We start from the raw sequence: 14,756 nt of genomic DNA, 5'->3' as shown, positions 1-14,756 counted from the left end.
GCTAATTACTGCCACAAGGAATAAAAGTACCATAAATATAGGTTAATGCACAAAGGATCCCGTTCGCAAGGTTTTATACATCACCAGCTCAAAAGCGGATTTGTAAATTTAATTATAGGAAGATTATACAAGCAGGTAATACCCAAAGAGTTGTAAAAATAATTTTACTCTAGTAATGAGAACAAAACAACAGAAAAATAACCTAAACATTTTAAATTAAGTAGGGCATCCGATAGATCTCTTGAAGACCTTCCGCAGGATTCAGACCGGACTGCTCACTGGGGATGCACAGGCAGCATCCTGCTAAAGCAGCATCCGCCACAACCTTCCAGAAATGCTATTTCCCAGGGAGAAGAGATAAGTCACTCTGACAGCCTTGCAACCTTTCAACTCTGATTTACTTAAAAATATCTTTATTTATTATAGAAGGTGCTCCTGGTGGCAGAAGCGTGTGGTGGTCTGGTCAAAGCCATGTTAGGATGGAAGAGGATGCTTCCTTTTCTGCACGGGTGATGTGAAATCCCTGAAAACACTGGTGTCCATCGGGATTAACGGCACTTATCTGTCAAGAAAAGCTTTGGGAGAGGACGACAGTTCATTAAGTGTCATTGGAATGGATTTGGGTTCTACCCCACAGCTGTGCTGAGCAAGCAATTGACAGTGAAGAAAAAGGCAAGAGCACAGGTTAGCAACTCAGCTCAGAAAAAGTGGAGACCAGTGACGAGTGGAGTTCCTCAGGGGTTAGTGTTGGGACTGGCACTGTTCAACACCTTTGTTGGTGACATGGGCAATGAGATCAAGTGCAGCCTCAGCAACTTTGCCAATGACACTAAGCTGTGTGGTGCGGTCGACACACTGGAGGGAAGGAATGCCATCCAGAGGGACCTGGACAGGCTGGAGAGGTGGACCTCATGAAGTTCAACAAGACCAAGTGCAAGGTCCTGCACCTGGGTCAGGGCAATCCCAACCACAAATAGAGGCTTGATTGGATTGAGAGCAGCCCTGAGGAGGAGGACTTAGGGGTGTTGGTCAATGAGAAGCTCAACATGACCCAGCAGTGTGCGCTTGAGCCCAGAAACCAACCGTGTCCTGGGCTGCATCACCAGCAGCGTGACCAGCAGGTCGAGGGAGGGGATTCTCCCCCTCTGCTCCGCTCTGGTGAGACCCCCCCCACAGTCCTGTGTCCAGCTCTGAGGCAACAATATAAGAAGGATGTGGAGCTGTTGGAGTGAGTCCAGAGGAGGCCACGAAGATGCTCCAAGGGCTGGAGCACCTCTGCTGTGGAGACAGGCTGAGAGAGCTGGGCTTGTTCAGCCTGGAGAAGAGAAGGCTCCAGGGAGACCTCAGAGCAGCTTCCAGTGCCTAAAAGGGCTGACAAGAAAGCTGGAGAGGGGCTTTTGACAAGGACCCGTAGGGACAGGACAAGGGGAATGGCTTTAAAATGACAGAGGGGAGATTGAGATGAGCTCTTAGGCAGAAGTTGTTCCCTGTGAGGGTGGTGAGGCCCTGGCACAGGTTGCCCAGAGAAGCTGTGGCTGCCCCATCCCTGGCAGTGTTCAAGGCCAGGTTGGACGGGGCTTGGAGCAACCCGGTCTAGTGGAAGGTGTCCCTGCCTGTGGCAGGGGGTTGGAAGTGGATGAGCTTTAAGGTCCCTTCCAACCCAAACCAGTCTGTGCTTCTATGATTCTCTGCTGTCCAGGCTGCAAGAGGTATCCTTCACATTGCTAAATACTGTCTGAAATGCACAAGTGTCTACACATACGTACTTACTGTAACTCAATTAATTCTATAGATGATCTGGGGAAAAAAAAAAATCCATCTCAGTGTACACAGCACAGGATTTAGGGTATCTATTGCATTAGTTTTTTACCATCTTTCTTCTTGCCCTCTCTCCCTTCTAGAAATGCTGCAGGATTTCTCACTTGTGGTGCTGTCTGCACTCTTTAGGAGAAACAAGATAACATCACAAGGTGTGTATAAAGGTGATGGCATAGGGCAGGAACAGAGATGAGGGTTCAATTCTGGGATCTCCTGGGCTTCCCACTAAAATACAGATACCCTTAGCAGCTTGGAATTTTAACTCTTGACCTATAACCACATTTTTTGAGTAATAAATCATATTTCTGACCTGTCCAGTACTTTCTACTCCAGAAGACAGTTCCTGAAGGGTCCCTGGGACTGGTCTGGGTGCTAACCTAACATGGCTCTGAACAAGCTTTTGTCAGTCCAGCAAAACACACTGTCATTTTTAAATGCATCGCTGGTGTACTCAAAATAGATCATGTGCTTAAATGCTCTACTGGTCTGCTGCCACGATGCCCGGTGTGTGTAAGGAGGAAACGTTCTGAGTGTGCTGACAAGACCGAATGCCTGTAAAGAGTCACTTCAAAGGATCACAGACAATGATATTTTTTAAGCCTGAAAATACGCATTTATTAGAAAGAAAACGTATGTTTTTACAAACTCAAAATGTATAAAATGTGGTGCATTAAAAAATGAACTCAGGACTGACAATTTAAACCTTCTAGTTTGCTGGCAAACAGTGACACGGCCCTCCTCTTTGCCTTGATTAGCATTATTTCTACACGCGTGGCTCTTTAGCTCATTTAATACGAGTTGTTTTCATGTACTAAGATCCACGCTGCATACTACAAGCCCTTTTGCATGTAAGTATGTTCAACAGTTTGAAGGCCTACACACAAGCCACACACAGTTGTTTGCAGTGTGGTTTAAATATATATAGTTCAACTAAGTGTATAGTGAGCACAGTAATGATCCATATGCTTTTGTATGCCATACACCACGGAGTAGCAACATCATGTGTATGGCACGGGATGAAATGAGATGCAGTAATGGAAACGCAAATTGAATCTCGGTATTGAGTAAGTACCTCTAAATCAGAGGCAACACCACCCAACTGTTTCGCAGAAGAAGTCCTAAGAAGCCCACTCCCCCGAGATGTGTAAAACTGGATTAGGCACGAACTTCAAAACCAGTGTGATGCGGAATAATCCTATGCTGGCAGAAAGGGATCAAAGCTAATTTCTCTAACTTGCTTAATCTTCTGTGGAGGTTTCTGAACTCTGGATACACACCAGGCAGGAAGCTAAAAACCTCTTTCTTTTGTAAGGTTTAGCAGTGGCTAGCAGGAAACAGAGCAAGTTAAATATCTCAGAGAGCAGTCTCACTTTTAACGAGCTTTTATATAGGAATCCTATGGCTGGGGACAGCAGGTCTGCAGCAAGAAAAGCATCATTACACAGCTTTGTCCACTTTTGGTTACTGGCAGGATGTCATCATCCAAATCGCATCGCATCTGATCTCAGTCCAGAAATCTCAGGATGCCTTTTTTTTTAAATAAATAAATGTTAGGGTTTTTTTCCCTAACCCGGCTCATGTAATCCCCAAAACAGCTCATGACGACTCTCACACTGCCCTGGCGGAGGACTGCAAGTGCTTGGGCAGAGGATGTAGTGCTCTGCTGGACAGACCTGAGCACAGGAGGAAATTGAAAGCACGCTTCAGTTCTCTGGCCGAGGGGTGAAATCCCAGTGACACCAAAGCCAGCAGCAAAGCTCCCCGCTGTGCTGCGTGGTGTCTGGGACCTCACCTGAGGCTTCACAAGCTTTAGCATTGTGAGATCACTCTGTCCCAGCAGATGCTGCTTCAGCCTCACCTGTTTAGCACAGAGAGAGATTTTCCTCTTCCGTGTCATTCACACCATAGCAGAAACATTGCTAAACCTCAGGCTAAGGTGAGCTCCAGCTGATACAGCGCTGCTTCCTTCCCAGTTTTCTTCGCGGAAGTCGGCTTCTCTGCTAAAAGAAGCTGCGTTTGGTCCATGTGGGCATCACAGCTTTCATCGCCCTTCTGATATCAATTGAATTTGAACAACTCCTCAGCCAAAGCTTCCCCCTTCCCCCTACCATTCTCTGTGGCAGCTCCTCTGAGCCTTTTTCTGGCTGGTGATGCTTTAATTTGCTCTGCACACATACAGTGTTATAACATGTTTATACATGTCACCTGGATCTGACTTATAATGACTTATAATTACTTATTATCAATTTATTATTATCAATTATTAATTACTTCTTATCAACTTAAAAAAACCCCAACCAAGCAACAAAAAAATAACTCCTTCCCAATATTAAATGAAACACATTGATCCAGGCACTGAACATGTCACCACCCATAAAAACCTTTCAGACCTGAAAAAAAAGAAAAGAAAATTAAATAAATAAAAATGCTCAAACATTAAATTATCCATAATTAATCAATTAAAACTTAAACGGTGAAATGAAGATTAAAATAATGCTTTAGATGTACAGGAACTGAACAACACAACAAAAACCTGCTTCTAAGTACAACAGGGATTTTTTTCCACTTGGTGTGGAAATGTTCCCATTTATTGGATGAAAATAACTGAGCAGAACTACAGAATATACTATTTTCTTGACAAAATAATAGTAGGGGAATTCTTGGCATCCCAACAATACTTGCAGGGAACTGGATTTATATTTACATGCACTGTTTTTGAGTGAAATACAACCAAGAAGAGATGAGGTTCAGATCTGTGAGGAAGAAGCACAACTGTAAGGAACAGTCCTCTCTGGAAACTGTGCTTATTTGTGCCCAGAACCGACTTGTCTTTGGGGTTTGGCGAGTGGCAGCTTGGGGAATCCACACCCCACCATGTGTGGCATTCCCATGGTACATACCTCCTCTCTCTACAGTATACAGGATTTAATCAAGAAGATCCATAAGCCACAAGAAGTAAAGCCACTGATAAAAGTATTTCCAGTAATTTCGATGAAGAGAGAATGCTACCCTAAAAAGGGAATATGTTTTTTTCCTTCTTCCCCTCTGTAAAGCTACTGCAACAGTAGTTTCTCCTGGGGTTTCTGGGTGAGTGGAAACAGCATTTTGAACCATCAGCTGGTTTCACGTGTGCTCTACTTGTGGCTATTCAATGTCATACGGTATGACTGCAGCCTTCCAGGGCTCCCATCCTAAACCATAGTGCACTCCCGTCATTGGCATGTATGGCTCCTAGACCCTGGAAAGCCCAGGCTGTTTAAGGATGTCTGCAACCATGGCTTTTGTGGAGATGGCATTGTATAGAAAAGAAAAATCCAATCCCTCACTGCACCTAGCAAAGGTCTCCCTCAGCAAAGGCAGGATGCCAGCTGATGGCTTTGATTAAGCCATTTTTAATTAAATATTTACATTATTTAATTAAATATTGACATACATTCCCCTTCTAGGACTACTGGCCACAAGGCTCAGATCCAGGACAAGGCGTTGCATAGGAATCAGCATACCAGCTTCCCTGCTGCGTGGCCAACACCATCCTGCTGCAGCAGGGGCAGTTCTGCAGTGTTCAGTGGGATATTACAGCTTACACACCCAGGGAAAAAAAACAATTCCAAGGCACCAGGGGATGTTCAGAGATCAGCTCCTACTGATGGGGTGGCAGAGTCCATCCTACCAAACATCAGCAGTCAGAGGTGGGTACCCAGTTAAAGCTGGAGCCAATGGAAGGACAGCATGACTAGGAGAGGACACACTACGGTGTCAATACGATTGACAGAGAGGGAGCCAAGACAAGTAGCTCTGACTGGACACCTAGCTTCTAGATAAATGAAGTCAGCTGGAAAAAAACCCCACAAAAATCCCAGCAAAGTAACCACTCCAAAGCCTTTAAAAAAATATGGTACAGGCAGGTGCAAACAGATTAGTAACTATACCTTACACTGGAACAGGAATGAGGCTATCTGGTCTGGGATGAAACCATAAAGGACAGTGCTAACTGATAAACCCAGAAGCACTCCAGAAGAAATAGTCTACTTTCGAGTGTCAATCAAGTGTTACACTGTCATCTAAAAAATATCCTGCTGCATAAAAGGTATGAAAAAATAAGTACAAAAAGGCTAGATCACATCAAATAACAATTAGCCGTAACCGGATACATTACATCATACACACGTCTTTGCTGTGTTAAATATTAATTTAAATTGACGTATTTAAAAAGACACATAGGATGGATAAGCACTTTTTGTTAGAAGAGAACAACTCTCATTAGTAAGAAAGGAACAGCTACAAAGGAGAGCAGAAAGGCATTTTGTACAAGCAGTAGTCCAAGAATGAGAAAAATATGTGGCACAGTAACCTAATACATGCAATTTTCTGGTATGGACAATAAAATTCTCATGTGTATTCAGTGTGACTCTTGTAAATTCCTTTTCAGAGGACTTTTTTAATCTTGAATTGCAAGCTACTTCATATGATATATTGCTGTCTTCCAGAACTGTAAGATTACTCAATTTGAAAGGATTACTGTAATGAGACTTGAGTAACACTAGGCTAAAACACACACTCTGAAATGAGCGCTTCTTTAGCTGCAACTCCAGACAGCGTTAGCTGTATGCGTCTATCACTTCAAAATGTGAAGAAAGTTCTTTCAAAAGCTTCACACACGCACCCTAAATATAGCTTGTGCCAAAACACAGCAAATACTCTCTGTAATAAACCAATCTGTAAAGATTTTCTTCTTTTTTTACTTCCTTCTTAAGTTCCAGCTTCAAGGAGTACTTGGCTATACTCTCAGACATGCACTCAACTATGAAGTGACATATCAACCTAAGCAAGTGCCTGCTTTGTTTCCTCCACTGTAGTGGATTTACAGACAAAATTTTGCTTCATTTGCCAATTATTTGACTATACAAAACTACACCATTCTTAGTCATGAGGGGGTTTGCTTGATAACATGCTGCCTACCCTCCCCTCTGCTCCCAAAGCACCGGCTTTTCGGGGAGTTACAGGGTACCCGGGACTATACACAAAAGCAAATCCTGCAGAAAAATGAAGAGAAGCCGCGGAAAGAAGCAGTAGTTGTGTCTGAAGACAAAGAAGCAGAAGAATGACAGCACAACAAAAGCCTTTCTCTTACTCATTACCATTTTGTTGGGAGTTTTTCAGCATAACGATCTCCTACAGCACCTTCTATGACGAAATCAGATGACGTCAAAACAACCTCAGTTCAGCCTTAATGCTCTTGTGCCTTTCGCTTAAGCTAAAAATAAAGATACACACAGATGATTATGAAATGGCAGACACAAAAAATAATGCTTTGTTCCAGGATTCTGGATTACCATGAATTGTGGAAAAAAAGAAAAAAAAAGATACAAGAATGCTTTATCTTAAATGATGGATTTAATATATATACATTAAAATATATATGCAATGGAACTCATCAAAAACACATAATGGAAATAACAGGCAAAGAAAATATGTTTCTAACAGATGATAGAAATGAATAGAAATCTGCTTACAGGAACGGAAAACATGTTTTCCACGGTGTATTCCTGATGTAGGATAAAGGCATTTTAGCAGTTACACAGCTGCAATTAAGATCATCTCAGTCCCAAACAACAGCATCGGGGGGGATTATTAGTGGCTTATTTGTCATACTGAATTACCTGTCGCATGCGTTTGCAGAAGTACCGGCTTAAACAACTCGCCTCCAAGAAAAGTCATCTTTATTTTCATTGTCCTCAATTTCATGCCCAGGCCAGCAACATATAACGTATGCATGTCAGCACGCAGCCGGCAGTTTGAGGAATCCACACTGACACGACAAGAACTAATCCTATTATTTCCCTAACGGCATCTGAATAGGCATTTTCCAAGTACTGCTTCTTATTGTAAGTTTAACCCATGTGTTAATTCTCTTACTGAGATCTCAAGCTGCTTTCTCTAGAATTGGGGATTTAGGGGAATAAAATCCCTTCTATTCAATTTCGTACTTAAGAGACAAACCTTTCAAAATTAAACAAGCGCTTGCAGACTGTTTGCCTTCAAAACATCGCTTCTCTTTACAAGGCATTGGAAAACATCTCTAAAGTCAATTTTAGCACACAGAAAATAAGTTTTTAGCACATCTCGAGTTTAAAACTGATGGCAGTTTGGGCAGCTGCCTTTAACTGAAAATCAGGACTGTAGAAATACATTGTGGAGAAGATTTTCTGAATGATTTTAATGACAATTTGATGAGTGAACAACCAAGCAGAGCTCCATTACAGTAAATTATTTCCTACGATTGCAATTCTCCTCCAATAAACCACAATATTCAAAGGTGATCAAGTGGGAAAAGACCTGGGCAAACCAGCCTCCCAGCAGTCACTTCCCTTGGCTGAAGAAATTCTGGAGCACATTGTGCTCAGGGGAGTTTTCCTTTCAGTAATCAAATATTAAGATATGTAGCACAATGAAAACAAACATCTTACTCTACACGCACACACAAACACTTTCTGTGCTTTCCAGTGAAGCTGCAATAGCAGATTGGCTGTGGGGACGCAGGAAGGTATAGGTATCTTATTAAATATTGATTAAAAATAAATCCAAATAATTAGGCTTAATTTTTAATACCCATGTACATTTCTCTCTAATTCATCATGAACGGAATTTTATAAGGCTTCACGAGAGGCTCCGAGTTTAATTTTAATTATGCATTTATTACATAATTCACAAAATTCAGTAATGTGCTGTGAGTCTCCGAGCCATTCAAGTGAGTAACGAGATTTATCAGCCCAGTTTGTCACACAACAAACAGGATTCAGAGCAGTCATAAAGGCGGGTGATGAAAGATACATGGAGGGAGGGAAGAACCAGCAGCAGCTTTATTTCCATGTAATAATGCTAATAATATGCAAATAATTCCCCATCTTAATGAATACTTCAGATGAATGCCACATTCAAAACGGAGATTGCATGCTGAAAGCTCGCAGTGAAGGAGGAAACACGGCAGCTCAGCTGCTGTGAGGTTTCAAAGCTCTTTTGAAGCCACGAGGTTACGACTGCCGGTACCACTGAGCACCCATCCACCCCTACCTGCCTGAAATGAGACTAAGGTCTTCAAGCTCCTTATGTCCTGTTTTTAAAGAGTGACAATCATGTCAAAGCCACCTCAAAAATGTGCATCATTTTCAAAACATGCAGCGATCCACACGCATGTGTGGGATCTGAACCTGGCCTCTGAAGTGCAGCTCTCAGGGTGCATACAAGAGGATCTTACATGCCCAAACCTCCCATGGACTGGGACTTGCTCCCCCTAAATACTTCTGGTGACATTTCAAATTTGTATTTGGAAGTTTCTCCCAAATCTCTGCAATTACTAGAAGAGTGGGTCTTGCAGTCCTTCAACAAACATTTTAATTAACTTTCTTTCCCTCCCCCAAGCTTTTACCAACATCCCCTCTTTCAGCAGATATCATCTCCTCCAGGACAACAAGACAACGTGCTCAGAAGCATGTGATACCAGCTATTATAACAACCCTGAGCCACTGTGCTTTTGATGCTGTTCTCTTCCCTCATTCTGTTATCCTCAATCATCTTCTTGGAACTCAAATATTTAAGACTTGCAACTTGCTCACAAAGCAAAGCCACCCCCTGTCTGCAGCATCCCTTCCCACATTCTTACTTGAAACCCACTTTTCTTCATTCCTTCGTAGACATCTGTTTCATTCAGCTTCCCAAATCCACACATGTCCCCTCCAATTTGCAGGCTCTCTCCCGTTTCAGCAACCCCTTAGGAGAAGCATGGACCTTCAGGGTGCCTTCTCCCTCTGCTCTCCAACACTCAATTCAAGGTTCAGGCTCAACGTCCCTTATCAGAGACACAGATGACATGACCTCATGTTCTCTCAGAGTCTCAGCTGAGACTCTTCCCACTCATCCTCAAGTGTTCTTCAAGGGGACATCCCCCTTGCCTTCAGCCTTCACATCTATCCATGAAGTGGTCCAAATTTACTTGCCTTCTTAATGTGCCAAACACACAAATTATTGTCACTGCAAAGTCCTTTCTGAGTTTATCAGAAACGCTAACCTCCAGAAGCATGTTTCTTCTCACACCTCCACAATTTCAAAGGCACTTCAGAAATCGCAAATCATTACTGCTCTGCTCCAGCTGGATGGTGACCTCCTCACCTGCCACCGAGATGAGCGGTCAGCTTGAATCCTTGAGCAAGAGGCTTTTGCTCCCGCCTCTTCCAGAAATGCAGCTTTCTTATAACTGGAACTGACAGCGTTACAAAAATGCCTTAATCACAGGATTTACAAATACATAAACATACACAGGGAGAGTGGTATTTTTCACTTCTTGATTTTCAGCATTTCACACTCATACTCTCCAGCTGGTTTTTGAAACTAGAGTCAGGAGTGCACATATACATTTCCTGTGTACAAACTGAGGTTTTTTCCTCAGGTGATCACCACATATAAGTAGCTGAAGCTCTAAAAGGAGGAACAAATGTTCTCCCAAATAACAACATCCAGAGTTGGTAGCTCTATCTTCCTGTACGGCTGCTGAATCAGCAATCCCACACTCCAGTCACCTGCACTGTTTTCTTTCCCCTTGTTCAATGAAGGGCATGATGAGCATCGATGATTTCTAAGGTTGCTACGTGGGTATTCCCTTTTGAAAATCCCATGTTCATGTAAAGTTTGATCTGACACTGCAACTGGAGTTGTGTGTGTATATGTTGTATGTAAATACATATGCATATGAATATATAAAAATAATATATAAAGTATGCAAGAAAAAAAGGATATATATTGGGATTTTAAAAAAAAAATCTGTTTCTCCTGTAATAGTTGCATTTGCCACACTACAGCTTGGAGGCAGCTGCACAGTTAAAGGCTTTTATTGTTTGGTCGTCACACAAGTTGTTTTAATTTTTTCAGTTGCTTTCTTACGGACAGGTAACCTACCTGATCATATTGTATGTATGCCACATATAACACAGCATAAGCAATTTTAAATATAATTTGTTTTTCTAGAGGTTTTATAGAGGGAAGCAGCACTGAGTTCCCATGGAAGATACAGGCTTAAAATCAGTTGGAGTCCACAAAAGATCAGCCTGATGCTGAATGGGGGTGGTGGACCCTCCTCTGCTCTCATCCTTGGGGAAAGACTATAGCATTAACCTCCCCCTTCTTGGGCTCCAAAGGATCTGCCCAGACAGGAGCCCTATAAATGACAGAAAACCCTTGCACAGCTCTGCCATACCCTCCTGGGGTCCAGAGCAGCCAACCGTGAGACACAAGCCCCCAGGACGCCAGGCTTCATTAGGTCTGGCGCTCACAGCGCTGCTCATGAGACATCCAGACAGGAAGGCAGGAAAACAGGGCTTTACCAACCTCCTCCCAGTGGAATCCTCAGCTCCAACGCTGTTGTGTGACTTCACTATGAAATCACTGGCCCTTCAAACATTCTGCTTATTTTGACCTCCAACACAGAAGGTAATCCACTGCTTTCACTGTGAGGGGGGACCAGCAGATAGGATTTTTTCAACATCTGATCCAGCATCAGAAAGCTCCCTACTCATTGAACGCACAGTAGTTCACTTTCTGAACTAAAAAAAAAAAAAGACTCTTTCCTCATCTTTCACTTAAAGGATGCCTTTACACACCACATGTAGTGTCCTCTTCCCAGATATTTACTGCAAAATACCGAAGTTGCTGCAAGAAAGAACAAAACCTGAGCCAAGAAAGACCCACAGACTGTACTGCACCCACTGAAATAGATCATTTCCAAAATAAAGATTGCAAATTTCACTGTCCTCATAACCCAGACAGCAACCTGTCTATCGGTCAGCCGAATTACTCAGGAAAGATACCAGCTGAGTCTTGAATAAGTCAAATTATGCTTCACCATTCATTTTCCATGTATCTCATGGGCAGCCCAAGGGTGAGGAAGAGGTGACAGCTTCCTGAACCAGTCTGCTCCGGGACAAAAAACCAGTACTGCCAAGCAGGGCATCGTGAACTTCTTCAGACTCCAAGTGATAACACAGATTTCCAATATCCCATGAAGCCCCTGACTCTTTCCCAAATCACCCCAATTCAGTAGATCCAAGCACACAAAAGAAAACAAGCAGTAACAAGTCTCGTAGGAGGTCGTGACGGAGCCATTTCAACCCTTTCATTGATTATATCATATATATATGATAATTGATTATGTTCATATATACATATGCCCCATCCCTGGCAGTGTTCAAGGCCAGGTTGGACGGGGCTTGGAGCAACATGCTCTGGTGGAAGGTGTCCCTGCCTGTGGCAGGGGGTTGGAACTGGATGAGCTTTAAGGTCCCTTCCAACCCAAACCATTCTGTGATTCTATGATTCCATATTACCCAAATAAAACAGCGTAAGGAAGATGGACAAATAAGCAACCAAAGCAGCATGTCTAAGATACCAGGTGGAGGAACATCACTAAATAAGGCAGTTCTGTGGGCAGCACCAGGGCTGGAAACCTTTATTCTGGCCTCTACAATCAGCACTCTGTTGACACAACAGAACATGGCTCAATTTCAAGCACCGTTGAGGCTGAGTAATTTCAAACATCTTTTAATGTTTGTAGATAGTCCAGTGGGAAGTTGGCTGAAAAGAGCAGCCACGCGAAAATAGATACAAACCCCTTCAAATCATTACAGTGGCAGACAGGAGGGAGGAACGGAGACTGAAGAGGGAAAGGGGGAAAGGTTAAGATCCAGACTTCTAGCTAAACCGCTTAAAGCATTTATTTATGTCCAGTGTCTCCATTACAAGTTTATATTATGCCTTGGGGAGCAGTAACAGACCAATTCCATCAACCCAGATTGTTACTTCAAAAGTAAGATTTTAAATGTAATCCATACTCTTCTTTCTTCTCATGGTATGAATACTCACATTAGAGAGAAGTCATTCTGTTTTCTTCTGGGTAGGAAAAAATGTTGCATGAGAAATCTGGTAAGATGTTAATACAGCTGGACTTAACCACAGTATTATACACCAAGGCACTGGAGCTTCTCATGGAAATCTGGGAAAAACTGCTCATAAACCTGGGTTAGAAACAAAACATCTCAGGGAAAACAGGCAAACAGATTCACCTACAGTTCCCCTAAACTCACAAGGTCAAGAGAGAACCCTCTGAAAGTCTTTAATTAAATTTTCAAAGGACAAAATTAGCTGTTCAGTGTCAGTATGACAGCATCTTCTGGAGGGTGATCTGGCAGTGGGACTACCTTGTGCTGAATGGTGCTCAAGTGTGTTAGAAAGACATTTGGAGAAAGGCATGGGGAAACCGACGCATGGGAATGTAAAGAACCTCCAGCACATCAGCATCTTCCAAATCAGATCCATATCTCAAATCAGGTTCTTTGGATACATGAAATTAACAAGAGAGGAGCAAAAGGACTTTTCAGATATTGCTGGCTGCTGAACCCCTGAATTCTTAACAGAATTTTTCTCCAGTTCACAGGCATTACCTTGCCACCAAGGTCAAGCCAGCATCCCAGCAAGGAATTGCAGGATAACAAACAGTAATAACAAAATAGCACTTCACAGTTTTCTGGTCACTTCTATGAGAATTCAGAATAAGGAAATCTGTTCTGAGAACTTCCAGGGAAACCCACCTATTTCTGGATGCCCTATTAAAACAGGGCAAATGTGTCTGTGAATGCCACCAATTCATCACTCGTGCTCTGGTTTGTGTTGCTGAAGGGAGCAGTAAAGCATGTCAGGGCGAACAGCAGCACACACCTCCTGCAACAGGGCAGCACGCTGATGTCAGATAATCGGCAGCTAAAAGCTACTCAAGTCTTGCTGACAGCTCTGATTTCCCACTGTCCTCGTAACTCCATGCACGAACTGGATTACCCACTGCTCCACTGGCCGGCTGCTCAGGACAGGGGAAATTGAAATGTGGCAGCAGGGGAAAACAACAAGGGCCAAAAACGGCCCAGGAACCCAGAGCCACACACAAAGCATAGAACTGATGATTGCAGACTGTTCAGTCTTCCCCTGAATGAGCCTCTGCGTCTGCTTCCTAAAACTGTCTATTAGTGCTTAATAATGATTACACTCTTAAAAGTTAAACTGAACCTAAATGTTCATGAACCAATGCCCACACCATCTCTGTCATGTATAGACTTGGCTCTGTTTTTATGGTGGGAGAATAAAACTCAGCAGGACTGTCAGATTTGTTCTATAGCCGGTGGTGGGGATGACTGTGCAGCTTCAACCTGAGCCTTTGTACAGCTTGTCTGTGGATCTGTCCGCTTCAGACACCTTCTGCTGCATCTACCACTTCTGAGCGCCTCCGACAGCATCACTTATAGAGTTTCAAGGGAAAGCAAAGTTAAATCCTTCCTGCCCATCTTCAGCAACATAATCACCATGCTTTCTTCACGAGATGATTCATAGAATCAGATCACAGAATGGTTTGGGTTGGAAGGGACCTTAAAGCTCATCTAGTTCCAACTCCCTCCCACAGGCAGGGACACCTTCCACTAGAGCAGGTTGCTCCAAGCCCCGTCCAGCCTGGCCTCGAACACTGCCAGGGATGGGGCAGCCACAGCTTCTCTGGGCATCCTGTGCCAGCACCTCACCACCCTCACAGGGAAGAACTTCTGCCTTATATCTAATCTAAATCTCCCATCTGTCATTTTAAAGCCATTCCCCCTTGTCTTGTCACTTCATCCCTTGTACAGATCCACACAGCTACCCCACATGGGATCTGGATGGTTTACTTTTTTCCTGAGTTAAAGCCACTCTCCCGCACTATGGGGCAGTAAGTTTTATGAGTATTCAGTGAGTAAAGGATGAAAAAAGGTGGGTGTGACAGCAAAGGCCCTCTCCCACATCATACAGAGGAGAGAGCCTCAGAGGCCCCTGCATCTAATGAGTGCCAGAGGCTGCTGAAGATATTCCTCCTAACT

The 14,756-nt window shown here is 43.3% G+C and overlaps 1 protein-coding gene and 1 long non-coding RNA gene across 3 annotated transcripts in view; both read right to left on the bottom strand.

Moving 5' to 3' along the window:
- XKR6 (XK related 6) overlaps window positions 1–14,756 on the bottom strand; it is a 176,831-nt gene that overhangs the window by 122,618 nt on the left and 39,457 nt on the right. The window contains exon 2 of one of the 2 annotated variants that reach the window (XR_003991863.1): window positions 4,382–7,072. The exons of the other annotated variant lie outside the window; for it this stretch is intronic. The gene's annotated coding sequence lies outside the window, so the exon portion shown is untranslated. Of the gene's footprint in view, window positions 1–4,381; window positions 7,073–14,756 lie in introns of those variants that run through there. 2 annotated transcript variants of the gene reach the window in all.
- On the bottom strand, window positions 4,382–7,033 carry LOC115609465. The gene is made up of 2 exons (XR_003991864.1): window positions 6,957–7,033; window positions 4,382–5,891 (listed from the first exon to the last, which is right to left on the bottom strand). It is a non-coding gene; the product is annotated as an uncharacterized LOC115609465 (long non-coding RNA).

Source organism: Strigops habroptila, chromosome 6 (assembly GCF_004027225.2).
Source record: "Strigops habroptila isolate Jane chromosome 6, bStrHab1.2.pri, whole genome shotgun sequence".
Taxonomy (NCBI): Eukaryota; Metazoa; Chordata; class Aves; order Psittaciformes; family Psittacidae; genus Strigops; species Strigops habroptila.
Note: the sequence above shows the minus strand (reverse complement) of the source record. Positions and strands in the feature narration are given on the sequence as shown.